This window comes from Vombatus ursinus, unplaced genomic scaffold (assembly GCF_900497805.2).
Source record: "Vombatus ursinus unplaced genomic scaffold, bare-nosed wombat genome assembly UNPS02014926.1, whole genome shotgun sequence".
Lineage (NCBI taxonomy): Eukaryota > Metazoa > Chordata > Mammalia > Diprotodontia > Vombatidae > Vombatus > Vombatus ursinus.
Genome location: NW_020954704.1, coordinates 642,530 through 657,127, shown reverse-complemented (window position 1 = coordinate 657,127; position 14,598 = coordinate 642,530). Strand labels below are relative to the sequence as shown.

The following is a 14,598-nucleotide window of genomic DNA, read 5'->3' as shown; positions in this document are numbered from 1 at the left end:
CTGATGCTGGATTTGAACTCAGGTCCTCCTGAACCCAGGGCCAATGCTCTATCCACTGTACCACCTAGCTGCCCCAAGATTTTAAAAAATTAAAAGGACCTAAAAGGACCTACAAAAATATTTCTAGCAGCTATTTTTGTGGTGGCAAAGAATTGGAAATTGAGGGGATGCCCATCAATTGGGAAATGGCTGAACAAGTTGTATATGATTATAATGGAATACCATTAAGAAATGTAAGAAATGATGAGCAGGACAGTTTCAGAAAAACCTAGAAAGACTTACATGGACTGATACAGAGTGAAGTGAACAGAACCAGAAAAACAGGGTACACAGTAATAGCAATATTGTAAGGATGATCAACTGTGATTGACGGCTATTCTGAGCAAAATAATGATCTAAGACAATTCCAAAGTACTGATGAAAAATGCTATCTGCCTCCCAAGGAAGAACTAATAAAGTCTGAATGTGGATTGAAGCATACTATTATTCAGTTTCTTTATTTTTTTTCTGTGTTTTCTGTCACAACATAATTAATATGGAAATATTTTGCATGATTACACATGTATAACCTATATCAAATTGCTTGCTGTCTCAGGAAGGGGAGAGGGGAAAGAGGGAGAGAATTCAGAACTCAAAAAAAATTTTAAACAAATGTTAAAATTATTTTTACATGTAATTGGAAAAAATAAAATATTTTTAAAAAGAATGAAAAGATTTAGAACAGTCACTGTTGTGAGTGGGAAAGTGAATCATTGTAAAAGAAAGTATAAAAGGATTGTCTTGCTGCAGTGAGGGCCCATTGGAGATTATGTAACACAAATTTGTAGTTGACCCTGTCAACATCGTTTCACTATTTTCTTCAGCTCTGTTTGGCAATACATGACTAAGAGTGAAAGAGGCTGATGGTTAGTATAATCCAAGATTGGGATTTGCCAAGATGCAATTGGCTACAGGGATTCGAATGTAGAGATTAATGTAAAGTTGAACAGATACATACATCAATGAGTTAAGATAGGGAAGGGAAGAGAGTGTGGTCAGTGCAGGGGTGATGGCCTGGGGAAAAAACAAAAACTAAGGGCTAAAGGGATTGGAGGTCACAGTGAGGACAAAAAACAGTTTGCGGTTATAAGGCACAGGGTAAAATGGAATGATAAAAATTATGATCAGATAAAGGAATTTCAGAACTAATGAACAAAGAATTTGAACACTTATGGGTGACTGGCAAGATCAGGCGTTGAGAACTTGTGGTCTCAAGCCCACATGTGTGGCCTTCTAGGTCCTTGGGTGCAGCCTTTTGACTGAGTCCAAGTTTTATAGAACAAATCCTTTTATTAAGGAGATTTGTTCTGTTAAGTTTGGATTCAGTCAAAGGGCCACACTTAAGGACCTATGGGGCCACATGCGGCCTCGAGGCTGCAGGGACCTCATCCCTGGGCAAGACCAAAGGAATGAACATCTCGTTGTCTCTCTGAGGCAGAATGGAGCATGAAGTGGATGAAGCATGGAAATTGAGTAGATGGAGGAACAGGAAAGTTAGGTTATTTGAAGAAGTATCCATGTGTATGTTGAAGTTCTCTATCATGAGGACAGGAGTTATAATGGAGAGAAAGACTGTGAGCCAGTGAACTCACTGAGGAAGGAGAATGTCCTGGAGATCTATAGATAATGGCTATCAGGATCTGGATTGGGTGATAAATTTGAATGTTATGAACCACCAAGGAGGAGAGGTATCTGAGAAATGATGATAGAATGAGAATCTGGAACTGGCAAGCAAATAGCACTCCAGCTCCTCTAGCATGACCAGTAAGTCAGGGGTATGAGTAAAAGCATAAACAATATTACAGAGGGTAGACAGGTATGCTATGTCATCAGGAGAGAACCAACGAGTATCAGAAGATGGAAGGAGTTAGAAAGACAAAGTAAGTTTATTAATTATGGAGCAGGCATTCAAGAGAACATACTGGAAGAAACAATAAGATCTGGAGTAAAACATTGTAGAGATTAGATTGGCAGGGATGGGAGCAAGGAAACAAGAAACTGGGGACAGGGAATAGCACTTGTGCATTGGAAGTCAGGGGTCCAGAATAATTGGGATGGAGACAGTGAAAGGGAGTGGAAATATACTAACTAATGATGAATGAGTCAGAGTGTCAGTGGTTGGAGAGTGATCCCTTGAGGGAGGCAGATGGTTATGCTCTTCAAGATCCTCCAACTTTTTGGAAGATTGTGATGTTGGGGCCTGTACCTCACAGCAGGCAGAAGTACGTATGGCCTGGAGGAGTCCAGTCGAAAAATAAGAGGCGGCCAAGTGAGAAGAGTTTGGTTGAGAAGTCAAGTCCAAAGCACTAGAGAAGACCCTGGGGTACAGACAGATGATTTGAGATATAAAATTCAAGTCTCATTACCTCCCTCCTCAGACTTTCTTTGGGTGGGGTGCCAAAAATAAAGGGAAAGCCATGATTCAGAGAACAAGCGAGATCGTGAGAGGACTTGGAACACATCATAGGAGCACTGGTTGAAGAAAGTAGATGATGTTCAGCCTGGAAAAGAGTAGACAGGATATACTTGATAACTATCTTCAGATAGAGGAAGAAGTGAGCCATGAAAAAGGGATTAGAAGAGGTATCTGTGTGCCATAGTGGATAAGGCATAGGGAACTGGCCTTGGAATCAGGAAGTCGTAGGTTGAAATCTAGCCTCTGATACTTAGTGGCTGGCTATGCCATCCTGGGCAAGTCCCTTAACCTCTTGGTGACCCAGGTGACTTTTCAAGACTACATGTGATGACATGAAATATAGGGGTCCAGCTCTCCGCTTCAGAGCATGCATAGGTATTCTTTGACTATTTACTATCCACTTACTGAAAAGTGGAAGGTGGGGGAGAAGGGGTAAGGCAGTGGGTATAGAAAAGGCTTCTTGGTCAGCTGCCGAGCCAGAACTAAGAGTACAAAAAACAGCCCCAGGGCAGCTAGGTGGTGCAGTGGATAGAGCGCCAGCCCTGAAGTCAGGAGGACCTGAGTTCAAATCTGGCCTCAGACCAAACACTTGACAGTAACTGTGTGACTCTGGGCAAGTTACTTAACCCCACTGCCTAGCAAAAAAAACAAAAAAACAAAAAAAACAACAACAAAAAGGCCCCAACAGAGAGGTGGTACAGTGGATAGAGTGCCAGACCTGGAGTCAAAAAGAATCCTCATCCTGAATTCAAACGTGGCCTCAGACACTTCCTAGTTGCGTGACCCCAGGCAAGTCATTTAACCCTGTTTGCCTCATTTTCCTCACTGTAAAAATGAGCCAGAGAAGGAAATGGCAAACCACTCTAGTACCCTTGCCAAGAAAATTCCAAATGGGGTCACAAAGAGCTGGACATGACTTTTCAGTCATTTTCACGACCAAACAACAACAAAAAGAGAAAATTGCCCTCTCTCCTTCCTGGTGGCCATGAGGTGAAGGATGACTCCCAGAGCTCCAGAAACCACATAGCCTCCTAGGCAAGCTTGTTTCTGAGACGGAAACCTCCTATTTGTATCTTCTCCCCTTTGTTACATAGCCTTGTGATATCCTGAAAGGTCAAAAGTCCATAGCAGAGTTTGCCGGCAGCCAAGCCAGGTAAAGCGCCGTCCCAACCCTGCATCAACCCATTAGCTGACACACCTTGCACTACAGCGAGGGAGTAACTTGTCCATCAACTAGGTTGCATTCAGAAGTGGACTTGGGGGGGTGAAGGCTTTATAGCAACCATTTAACATATGACCCACTCTACTCAGGGACTGAAGTGGTAGACAATGTACTTCCCTCCCATTTGAAGGGATCCATTTATACTTTAGTTGGGGATATTAATCACTGGTATCAATGATATTGAGGAGCTATTAACTAGCAATGGAGGCTTGAGTCAATAACATTATTATTAACAGATACTCCCAACACCTCAGGGTACCCCTAGAAGCCTGAGTGAGAGATGGAGTTGCCCTCTGGCAACCCAACTTGCCATTGCTAATGGGAGGTTGAGAGATAAAGGACTCCAGAGTTTGTAAGAGGTACAGATACTATATATATAGATATATAGATATATATACACACATACATACACATATATATGTAGATGTATATATGTATGTATATATGTATACATACATAAAAGTGTGTATATATAGTCTATAGTATATACACACACACATGTATAGTATATATTATATATACATATATGTATAGTATTTGTATATACACATACATACACATATGCATTTACATATAAATAGTATTCTGCACCCATAGCTCCCCACCTCTGCAAAGAGTGGGAAGTATTTTCCTCAACTCTTCACCAGGGCCAAGCACCATCGTTGTATTTAGACAGTATTTGTTTTTTAGTTGTTATTGTTCCTATTTACATGTGGTAGACATTGCATACGTTGTTTTTCTGGTTCTGGTTATCTTGCTCTGTGTCAATTCATATATGCCTTCCCTTGCTTCTCTAAATCCTTCATATTTGTCATTTCTTACAGCATAGTAATATGCTATTACATTAACATATCACAATTCCCCATTCTACAATCTTTAGTTCTTTGCTATGACAAAAAGGGCTCTGGTAAGTATTTTGGTGTATGTGGGACATTTCTTGTTGTCTTTGATCTCTTTGGAGTATATTCCTTATTGAGATATCTCTGAATAAAGGGGTGGGGCAGAATGGTAGCATATATTTATGTGCCTGTCTTTCTGTAGCCCTCCAAAACTATTTCTACCTTTAGTCATCTTTGTCAGTTTGCTGGGTGTCAAGTAAAAGCCTGGAGTTGTTTTCCAAATGACTTTCTCTTATTGGGGATTTGGAGTAATCTTTCATGTGGTTGTTAATTCTTCTTTTGAGAAATGTTTGCTCATACCATTTGCTGATCTTTTCTCTTTACCATCACTTCCTTAGTTACCCTGGACTCAGTCACCTTTAGAAAAGAGACAATTTAGGAGGCATGTGATAGCAGTAGTCAAATATTTGAAGGGTTGTCATGTGGAAGAGGGTTTCAATTTGTTCTTCCTGGCTCCAGAGGGTAGAACTAGGAAGTTACAGAGAGGCAGTTTTTGTTTTAATGTAGTGAAAACCTTTCTCACCACTCAAACCATCACCTGAAGTAACCAAGTCTTCCAAAGAGACTAGAAGACTTCTTTTGAGGTTGTCATAAATAAGATTTGTGAATTAGGTAGTCCCTTCAATTCCCAAATCTAATGTGTTTATAATTCTAGATTTATGATTTGTCTGAATTGATACTTAACTATTTTCTAGTAATGCAGTATATTTTTTTTGTGCTTTTCTCTTTAAAAGTACAGTACATAATCTTAGTACTGCAAGGGACCTTAGAGAACACCTAGTCCAAATTGCTTATTTTACAGATGAAGAAACTGAGGACCTTTGTTGCCCATCAAAACTCTACTGAGCAACTTATTTTGAGCAAGACACTATAGTAAGTGCCATGCTGTACAGAAACATAAAACATAGCCCCTGACCCTCAAGGAGATTCCTTTGATATTAAATCCTTACTATTTAACTTTTCCATGAATACTTATTGACTTGGAGGTTCTAAGGAAGTCAGATGGATCTTTCCCCAGCATCCACTTCACTGTATGCTCAGAACTTAACTATGCCCTCTCAATAGTTGACTTATCTGTCAACTTATGCTGTCTTACTTTAGCTTGCCACAGTGTGCTGGGACACTGAAGGAGCTGAAATTTAGGAACCTAGTGTTGGCCTTTTCAAAGTCTGTCTTTATCTTGGGACTCATTTCCTGGTTTCTCTTCTCCTCTGTCTTAGCTCCTTGGGGGAGGAGAGGAGAAGAGAAGAGAAATCTAATCTACTCCAAGGATCACATTTTGTATCTTTTCCCTCTAAGCATTTTGTGGCCCCAACCAAAACACTCATCTCCTTTCACTCTGTTGACACAATATTCACTCCCCTCTCACCTGGACTGCTCCGCCTCCCCTTTTGTTTGGCCTAGCCCTTCTGTAAACCTGAGACTTTGGTAATTTAATCTCCTACACAATGTCTTTCTTTTAACTGGGTCTCCTCCATAGTTCCAATAAGGTCACATTTCTCCTCACCTCATAGCCCACATTTCTGATTCAGTAACACTGAGGCAGGTGTGCAAATGATGTCTGGGTTGGGGCAGATCCCAATATCACAGGAAACAATGCTGGTTTTACTCTGTGTCCCTTAAAAATGAATCATTCCCCCCACTAACCGTCCCCATGGCTGTTACACAATATGGTATGTTATTCATTAATTATTTCCTTTGGCTTAATAGACAACAGAGACTGACAAATGATTTTGTAAGCCCAAGAATGTTGGCCTACTGTTGGTTTAACATACAGCACACTACTAACCGCTGTCCAAGAGACAAACTGAAACAGCCTGCTAAGACATCTGATGTCATGAGTCAGAATGATAACTTCCCATGGGTACACATCCAAAATACCCCCACAAGAATAACACTTGAATGGTCAGGACCTCTTTTTTTTTATATCTGTATCTTGTGAAAATGGAGGCATAGCTAGATTGGACATCGATTGACAAGGACACAGCGATGACCACGTAAGCAATCACTTATACTCTTTCCTCCTACCTTTTGAGTTCTTACTGGTATTATCTTCATCAAGTCTGCTTAAGGCTGCTTGGCATGCAAGATCGCCACTGGGATGAATCCCACTTTCCTTTTTATTCCATCTCACTACAAGGCAAAATATTACAGCTATAGCAATTGTTGGTTACATTGTAGGACCTGGTGACTTCTGTCCAGGGGCCTCCTTGATTGGCATGGTGGGACCTGTGTACTCTCTGGGCCCTTAGGGGCTTGCAATCTGAGAAGTAAGAAGAGACTAGAAGGTGAGGTGAGCCCCAGTGCTCAATTTCCCTCCAGGGCCTTTTGTTGTCTCCTGAGCTATTCTAACCCTCTCTGTTGTAGAGAGACCAGGTAAGGATAAGTTTGGGGTTCTTAACTTTTTTCTGTATTATGGACCCTTAGGCTATCTAGTGAAGTCTTGGGACCCCTTCTCAGAAAAATATTTTTAAAGGCATAGAAAATACACAGGATTACAAAGGAAACCAATCTTATTAAAATAAGCCATCAAAATATTTTTCAAGAAATTCACAGACCACAAGTTAAGAACTCTTGAGTTAAAGAAACCTTAAGACAGGGTATTTCTCCTACTCAAGGCTGCAGGGCTTGAGACAGCTGCACATCTGCAGAGCTTTTATGTTAACTCAGGGCACTTTGGTCCTCTCTTATAGCCTAGATCCTTTGGGGTTATTTATTTATTTATTTGCAAGACAGCAAAAGCCTGAGGAGTTAGAATCCCATAAAGGCCCAGGGATTTGGAAACACACTGGGTGATGATCTCTTTGTCTTTTGTGTTCAGTTTCCATAAAGAAATAATCCCCCAAACCTGTCTGGGCAATTTGTAAAGAGAATTGGATAATTGGGAGGCACAGAAGAAAGATGCCAGGGGACAGGAAGGCAAGCAAGCTGCGGTTTGCAAGAAGAGAATGCTCTTGGCTAACAATGGAGAGAACTGCAGATTAAATAGGAGGCACAGTGTTGCTGGCAAGGAGAGTAGGAGGAGGGTTCTGCTGAGGGCCCAGAGGCAGAATCTGGGTGAAGATCTGGCTGGTGTGACCCAGATCATGAGTGCAGTCCAAGAACCCTCCCCATCCCAATCATGGTCCATGTTAGCTGACTACCCAGCTGGCTGGGCTGGGGATGACTGGGCAGGGCTGGTGCTAGGAAGAATTGTAAAGTAAGCAACATTTGTCTTCCCATTCCTCTTTTCAGGGTCCTCTTTCTTCTGGTTGTCTACCCATACTTCTCCCATATCCCTCCCTTCTTGTCACCAGTTCCCCAAATACCAAGTCTTGCAATTGGTCAAAAGCCTGGTCTCTTTGTCCCCAGAGACCTGAGGTCCTCCCCAGCAAGAAGAAAGGGAAGTACTGGGAAATGATGAGAATCCCTTTCAGGTAATCTATTTTCTCATTTCTCTTAGTACTCACTATGAGTTAGAAAAATAACTCCTACCAAGGCATTAACTGATAAGGGCTTAAGCTATTACCCTTACTAAGAATGTTTTAATTTAATAGAAGGTTCCTGAAGACTGAAAAAAGTCTCTTAGAGTCAATTCAATTCAATAAATATTTATTAAGCCCCACTATTTGTAAGTTACTATGCTAGGATCTGCAGATAACTAAAAAGAAATAACAACTAATCCCTGCATTCAAGTAGTTTATAGGTTACTAGGGGAGATAAAGCGCTAGGGGAAGCTAGGTGGCAAAGGGAATAGAGTACCCAGCCTGGAGTCAAGAAGACCTGAGTTCAAATTCTGCCTTAGACACCTACTAGCTGTGTGACCCTGGGCAAGTCACTTAACTCTGCCTCAGTTTCCTCAACTATAAAATGAACTGGAGAAGGAAATGGCAAACCACTCCAGTATCTTTGCCAAGAAAACCCCAAATGGAGTCACAGAGTTGGACATGACGGTTACAACTGAAAAACTACAACAAATAAGCGTTAGCACACAAATAAGAACGGTACAAATTAGAATACAATAAATATAAAAGACAGGTCTCAACAAAGTACTCTGAGGAGGGAGGGAGTACTTCCTGCCAAGTGAATCAAAGAAGACTTCTTGGGAAAAGCAGCATCAGGGTTGGGCCTTGAAGTAAGAGAAGACCTTACAGAGGTCATACTATAGATATTAAGGGATGACCTAAGCAATGGCACAAAGGTAGACAGATTATAGAGACCTTTGAATGCCAGGCTAGTGGAATTTATTCCAAGCTCCTTAGATAATGGGGAGTCCCTGAAGGCTTTTGAACAGGGGAGTGACATCATTACAACTGTGCTTAGGAAGATTACCAAAAGGAATAAAATCAATTGCTGCAATAAGGAGACCAAAAGATCCCAGAAAACACCTTCATCAGCAAACATCTGACTTACTTGCCAAACTTCCTGCCAAAGGCAACACCAAGTTTGACTATGTGCTCTTTTGTAAAAGCTTACAGAGAAGCATGATGGATGATTACAAGCAATATCATCTCATACATCAATATCATCAACTAGTTTAAAGAAAGCTTGGTAAGATATCCAACTAAGCCAAGTCATCCCAAAGACATTCAAAGATGTAGGTGGAAGGAGGTCTTCAGGCAAAAAAGAAAAAAAAATGGAGAAAGTTTTCAAAAATCATTTTAACAAACTATTTTATCTACCAAGAACAGTGGAGTCACCATACTTGGTGACATGACATGACATGACAGTCCTAGGTGTGTTTAAAGAGGAGGCAGAAATTGTCTAGATAAAAAGAAGATGGGAAAAAAACAGCCAGATTGAATCAAAGGATATCTGCGCTAGAAATGATATAATTGTGAGCATGTTGAAGGTTATGGCATTTTATGGAGGGGATGGTATTAAAGATCTTATTCTTTATTAAGCTTTATTACTCCAAAGTGGGCAGTTAGGTGATGTAGTGGATAGAGCACTGAGCTTGGAATCAGGAAGACATCTTCCTGAGTTCAAATCCAGCCTCAGATACTTACTAGCTATTTGACCCTGGGCAAGTCACTCAACTCTGTTTGCCTCAATTTCCTCATCTGTAAAATGAGCTGGATAAGGAAATGGAAAACCACTCCAGTATCTTTGCCAAGAAAACCCCAAATGGGGTCACAAGGAGGTGGACACTACTGAAAAATGACTGAACAACACCAGATTACCAAAAAAAGAATGGATGATTGAGAGCACATCAATAACTACTGATCCTTATGCCTACTCTCTCATCCATGCCAAATCTTTATTAGTCACCTATATGTGCACTGAGGATATTGTCTATGAGAGTATTAGTAGGGTACAAGCAGGCTTTCACAAGCAAAATTTAACAACAGATCATATCTTTTGTGAAATCGTAATCTCACAATTAACCAAAAGATTTAGAGAATATAAACTTCCATTTTGCTTATTGTTTGTTAATTATGGAAAGGCATTTGATTCATTACAAAACAAAACACTGTCTCATATATTCTTTTTCAAGTATCATTCATAAATCACAATCATTCAAGATTCTTTAGAAGATGTAATAAATAACACTATTTAGTAACCCTCTGATAAGAAAAACCAGATGAAGCACAAAACAGGGAGATATATGCTTACCAGAATGATGTCCCATTGCAATGGAGAAGATCCGTGACCAAATCTAGGTTGAAGATAGATTGGATTTGCTGTGCATGGTAAGGTCCTTCAGACACTCCTGTTTGCAGATGACATTGTTCTGATTACGTCTGACCCCAGAAAAGCTTCCTGGAAGAGATTTGTAATTACTCAAAAGAATTCGGCTTGTCTATCCACGCAAGAAAGATAAAGTAGATGAAGAATGTCTATGGTTCAATTTTCAACATATATTTGGATGAACATTCTATAGAGCTTACCCAATTATATGCATATATAATATGGCCAGTATACGTTGACAACCACCTAGACCCAGAGTTATACAGGAGTAAGCTTTTAATAGCTTAAATTTTTATTAAAACTTAAAATGGCACCAAGACTTTTGGGATACTCTATGGAGGAACTCCAAAGAAGAACAAGAGCAAAGTATATCAAGAAATCAAATGATAGGAATAGAAGATGGGAAAGGGCAAGGAATGACAGGAAGACAAGTGTTTCACTGATATTCTCAAAACATCAGGAGAAAGCAAGGAAAGCCTCCAATACGTTGGGTAGACCCCCTAAAGCAAACTTTTGGGAGAACATGAACAAGAGTCACCCTGGGTTTACATCATTGGAGGGAACTCCCAAATTGATTCGATCACAAACCCAGTCGAGTTCCTAAATGAATTGGTCTTTACTGATGGCAGCTTCAGCATTATAGAATACCAAAGGGAGAGAGATTTAGAGGAAGGACCTCTAATGCCTCTCACATTATATTTGCCTATCTTTTAAGTGGGTTTATGAGTACAGTAGTCATTCTCTCTGTCTCAAAGTCTTCAGATTGACAAGTTTCCCTGACCAATGTGTGTGTAGACGTGCATTATCACCTTTTTCCTGGTTGCTACCACCTAAAGAGTGATCACCTAGGGAGGATGAATTGGCTACAGAGCCCAACCTAATCTCACTAAACTTGCCAACAGTAGGAGTGGTGGATAAGCTGCCAAGTTCTGCATGAACTGGATATCCAGCTCAGATACCAAACTGAATATCAATATTAATATATAAGTATATCTATAAATGTGTCTATTTGGGATATATGTAGCAGCAAGGTGGCACAGTGGATAGAATATTGGACTTGAAATCAGAAGGACTAATTTTCATGAGTTCAAATCCAGCCTCAGACACTTATTAGCTTTGTGACTCTAGGCAAGGAACTCAACCCTGTTTGCCTCAGTTTTCTCAATTGTAAAATAAGCTGGAGAAGGAAATGGAAAACCGCTCCAGTATCTTTGTCAAGAAAACCACAAATGCGGCAGCTAGGTGGTGCAATGGAGAGAGCACTGGCCCTGGAGTCAGGAGGACCTGAGTTCAAATCTGGCCTCACTAGCTGTGCGACTCTGGGCAAGTCACCAATTGCCTCACTAAAAACAAACAAACAAACCAAAAACACAAATGGGGCCACAAAGAGTCAGACATGACTGAAATGATTGAAATTATGTGCATATATGATATATATGTACATATGTAACACATATGTATATATACATATGTAACACATATGTGTATATATGTACATAAGCATATTGTAGAGATATGGATTTGCCTTTCATTTCAGTAAGAACAGGCAAATAACATGTCAGAAACAATGAGAATGAACAAGAGCCAAAGGCAGGTACAAAATAGCAAACTGGGTACAGAGAGATGAAGTTGATTTTCTCTCATTCCCACGCCTCTGCCCTAGCTACACTTTATACAAAGCACTCCCTTAGCAGGAATCCATCTTTCTATTTGGTCTTCAAGACAAGAAGGTAATGACAGGCCTTCTCTTCAGGGTCCAGTGAACATCCTAGAATTAGGAGGGGGAGGATACTGATTCACGTCTTTCACCAAAGAAGTAGTTAGAGGAGCTATCTGACCCATATTTCATCCATTCTCTCCTCTTTCTTGGGTCATTAGATGGCCTTATCCAGGCAATTGTCCAAGAGAGCCTTATCCCTCAACCAGTGTGAAATTTTACCCTTCCTCTCACTCTTGGTTCTGGCAGATAAACTTGCCTCTGACTGAGGAGGTGATCTGTTGTGAGTTCAATTCCTCTTTTCTACATTGAAAAGCCCACATATTCCCCCAGAAAGGCAGCAGCATGGTGTAGTGCATAGAGAACCGAAGCCAGGGAGCCAGGAACACCTGGTCAAGCCCTACTTCTGATGTATCCTGGCTGTGTGATGCTGGACAAGTCACTTAAACTCTGTTCTCTATGCAGCTAACTCTAAGACTATGAATTACAGATAGTTCCTGGTCTAGTATTGGTAGAGGGAGTTCCCTATACCAATAAAATCACAAGTCCAGTCACTAATCCTTACATATTTACCCATTCTCTCCTTCCCTGTCTCAGAGACAGGGGTTCCCTTCCTTAATAATTCTTGCCCTTCTATCTATGTCTTTGTATCTTCAGTCTCTCCCTCAACATTTCCAACCTCCTACTGGACATCTTTATCTGGATATTCCAGTCATGACCTCAAACTCAAAAACAGAACTGATAAGAATAAGAGTAATTCATATTTGTATAGGGCAGCTTGGTGACACTGTAGATAGAATGTCTGGAAGACTCTTCCTGAGTTCAAATATGGCATCTGACACTTACTAGCTGTGTGACCCTGGGCAAGTCACTCAACCCTGTTTGCCTCAGTTTCCTCATCTGTAAAATATGCTGGAGAAGGAGATGGAAAACCATTTTCCAATATCTTTACCAAGAAGACTCCAAATGGGGTCACAAAAAATTGGGCATGACTGAACAACAACAACTCCCTAAGGATCTCAGAGGACTCTGTTCTCCAAGATAGCAGCAGTTGGAATCCCAGTTGTGGTTTAAGCCATCATAAATGGCATTGGGAACACCCTTTGTGGTCAAGGAAAGAAGTATGAGAATCTACAGGCCTGGAATCTAATAAACACACACAACACCAGGTTTCAAGGCCATCCTGACCAAGCCTGTGAGGTCTTTGTCAAGTTAGGGTGCAGGATCACTAGTGGACACAGCTACAACTTCTTGGCACCACTTTGTGGTCATAAGTGCATGCTGGGAGCCCTGGTCCAGCATTATCAGCTGAAGAATTCTTGCTACCTGCTCCAGGTTTGCTAGGGAGAGACACACACTGTGCAAACACAACACAGGATCCAAGCAGCTCCAGCCTAATGGGCCCTCAGCTGGGGAGCTCCCACCTGGTTGCCTCCCAGGGATCAATGAGCTGCTGCATTTCAGGAGACACCCCACCAAGCAGTGTGAGCCAAAGGAAATCAGCTAGCAAAAAGAAAGTACATTTTATAATTGGCTGCTGAGAAATTGGGGAACCTATGGTTAGCTCCTGCTGACAAAGATGCAAGGACATCACGACTGCTTTTATTCCAGGAAAGGCATGTGTGAGTGTGTGTGTGAGAGAGTGTGTGTGTGTGTGTGTGTGTGTGTGTGTGTGTGTGAAGTTGTGGGTGGATTTTTTTAAAACAATTTCCTTAGTGTAAGTTCTCTGGGCCTGTGGAATGCAGAAAGAGCACTCAAGTCCCAGAATCAAGGGATCCAGGCTTGAATTCCTCATCTTTGTGATCTTGGACATGTCTCTGAATCTTCTTGGGCCTGTAAAATTGTACCAGATGACCTCTGAGGGTCCTTCCACCTCTCGATCTAAGATTCCCGAGGCTGGAACCCCGGAGGAATCTCCAAAGAACTATTAGCAGCTGGCCCCAGCCGCAGGCAATGGTGAAAAGGGGGCCTTCCATTGAGAACTCGGTTACAGCCCCCAAGGCAGCTATGCACCTCGGGGCCACTCGCGCTACACACTCGGGTCCCGGGAAGGTTAGAAATCTTACATGCCATTTCCCCTTTGAGTCACCGCTTCCTCCTTCTCTTCCCTAGCAGGCTGCAGTCCTGGGGAGGGAAGGTCCCAGAGGCCCGGGCGCAGGCGATGGCCTCAGAGCCCGGCTTGCTCCGTTGGGGGGAGGTGGAGGCGTGGGGAGGGGGGGGCGGGGGGGGGGCGTCTGGCCAAGGCAGGGAGGAGGAGCTCCTGAGAAGGAGTGTGGGCGGCTAAGCAGTCCGGGCCAGAGGCTGGGGGAGGAGGGGCCGAAACATTCTTTTGAATCCATTCAGACACTCAGCTATTTCCTGCTGTACTCCAAAGCTCAGCGAGCCCCTCCACCTGCTCTTACTTAACCATTTCCTGTTTACTGCCTGCCTCCAGAAACTCTAGTTCAGCAAGCAACCAAACCCCGGGCCGAAGCTCTTTTAACGAGGGGATATGCACTTTTCACTTTCTCTCTTCCTCCCGGGGTCTTAAAGACTTGAAAGAAGAGAATGCGGCTCCCTGGAAGCTAGGGGGAAGGGTCCCCCTAAGCCTTCCCAGCGACTTAATCAACTCAAGGGCTTAAGGAATATTGGCTGG

At 41.9% G+C, this 14,598-nt stretch overlaps 2 long non-coding RNA genes across 2 annotated transcripts in view; one reads left to right on the top strand and one right to left on the bottom strand.

Annotated features, from left to right (window-relative positions):
* Positions 1-14,598, top strand: part of LOC114029366 — a 61,336-nt gene that overhangs the window by 15,748 nt on the left and 30,990 nt on the right. The window lies entirely within an intron of this gene.
* LOC114029367 lies at positions 6,629-14,109 on the bottom strand. The gene is made up of 3 exons (XR_003567480.1): positions 14,030-14,109; positions 10,172-10,318; positions 6,629-6,709 (listed from the first exon to the last, which is right to left on the bottom strand). It is a non-coding gene; the product is annotated as an uncharacterized LOC114029367 (long non-coding RNA).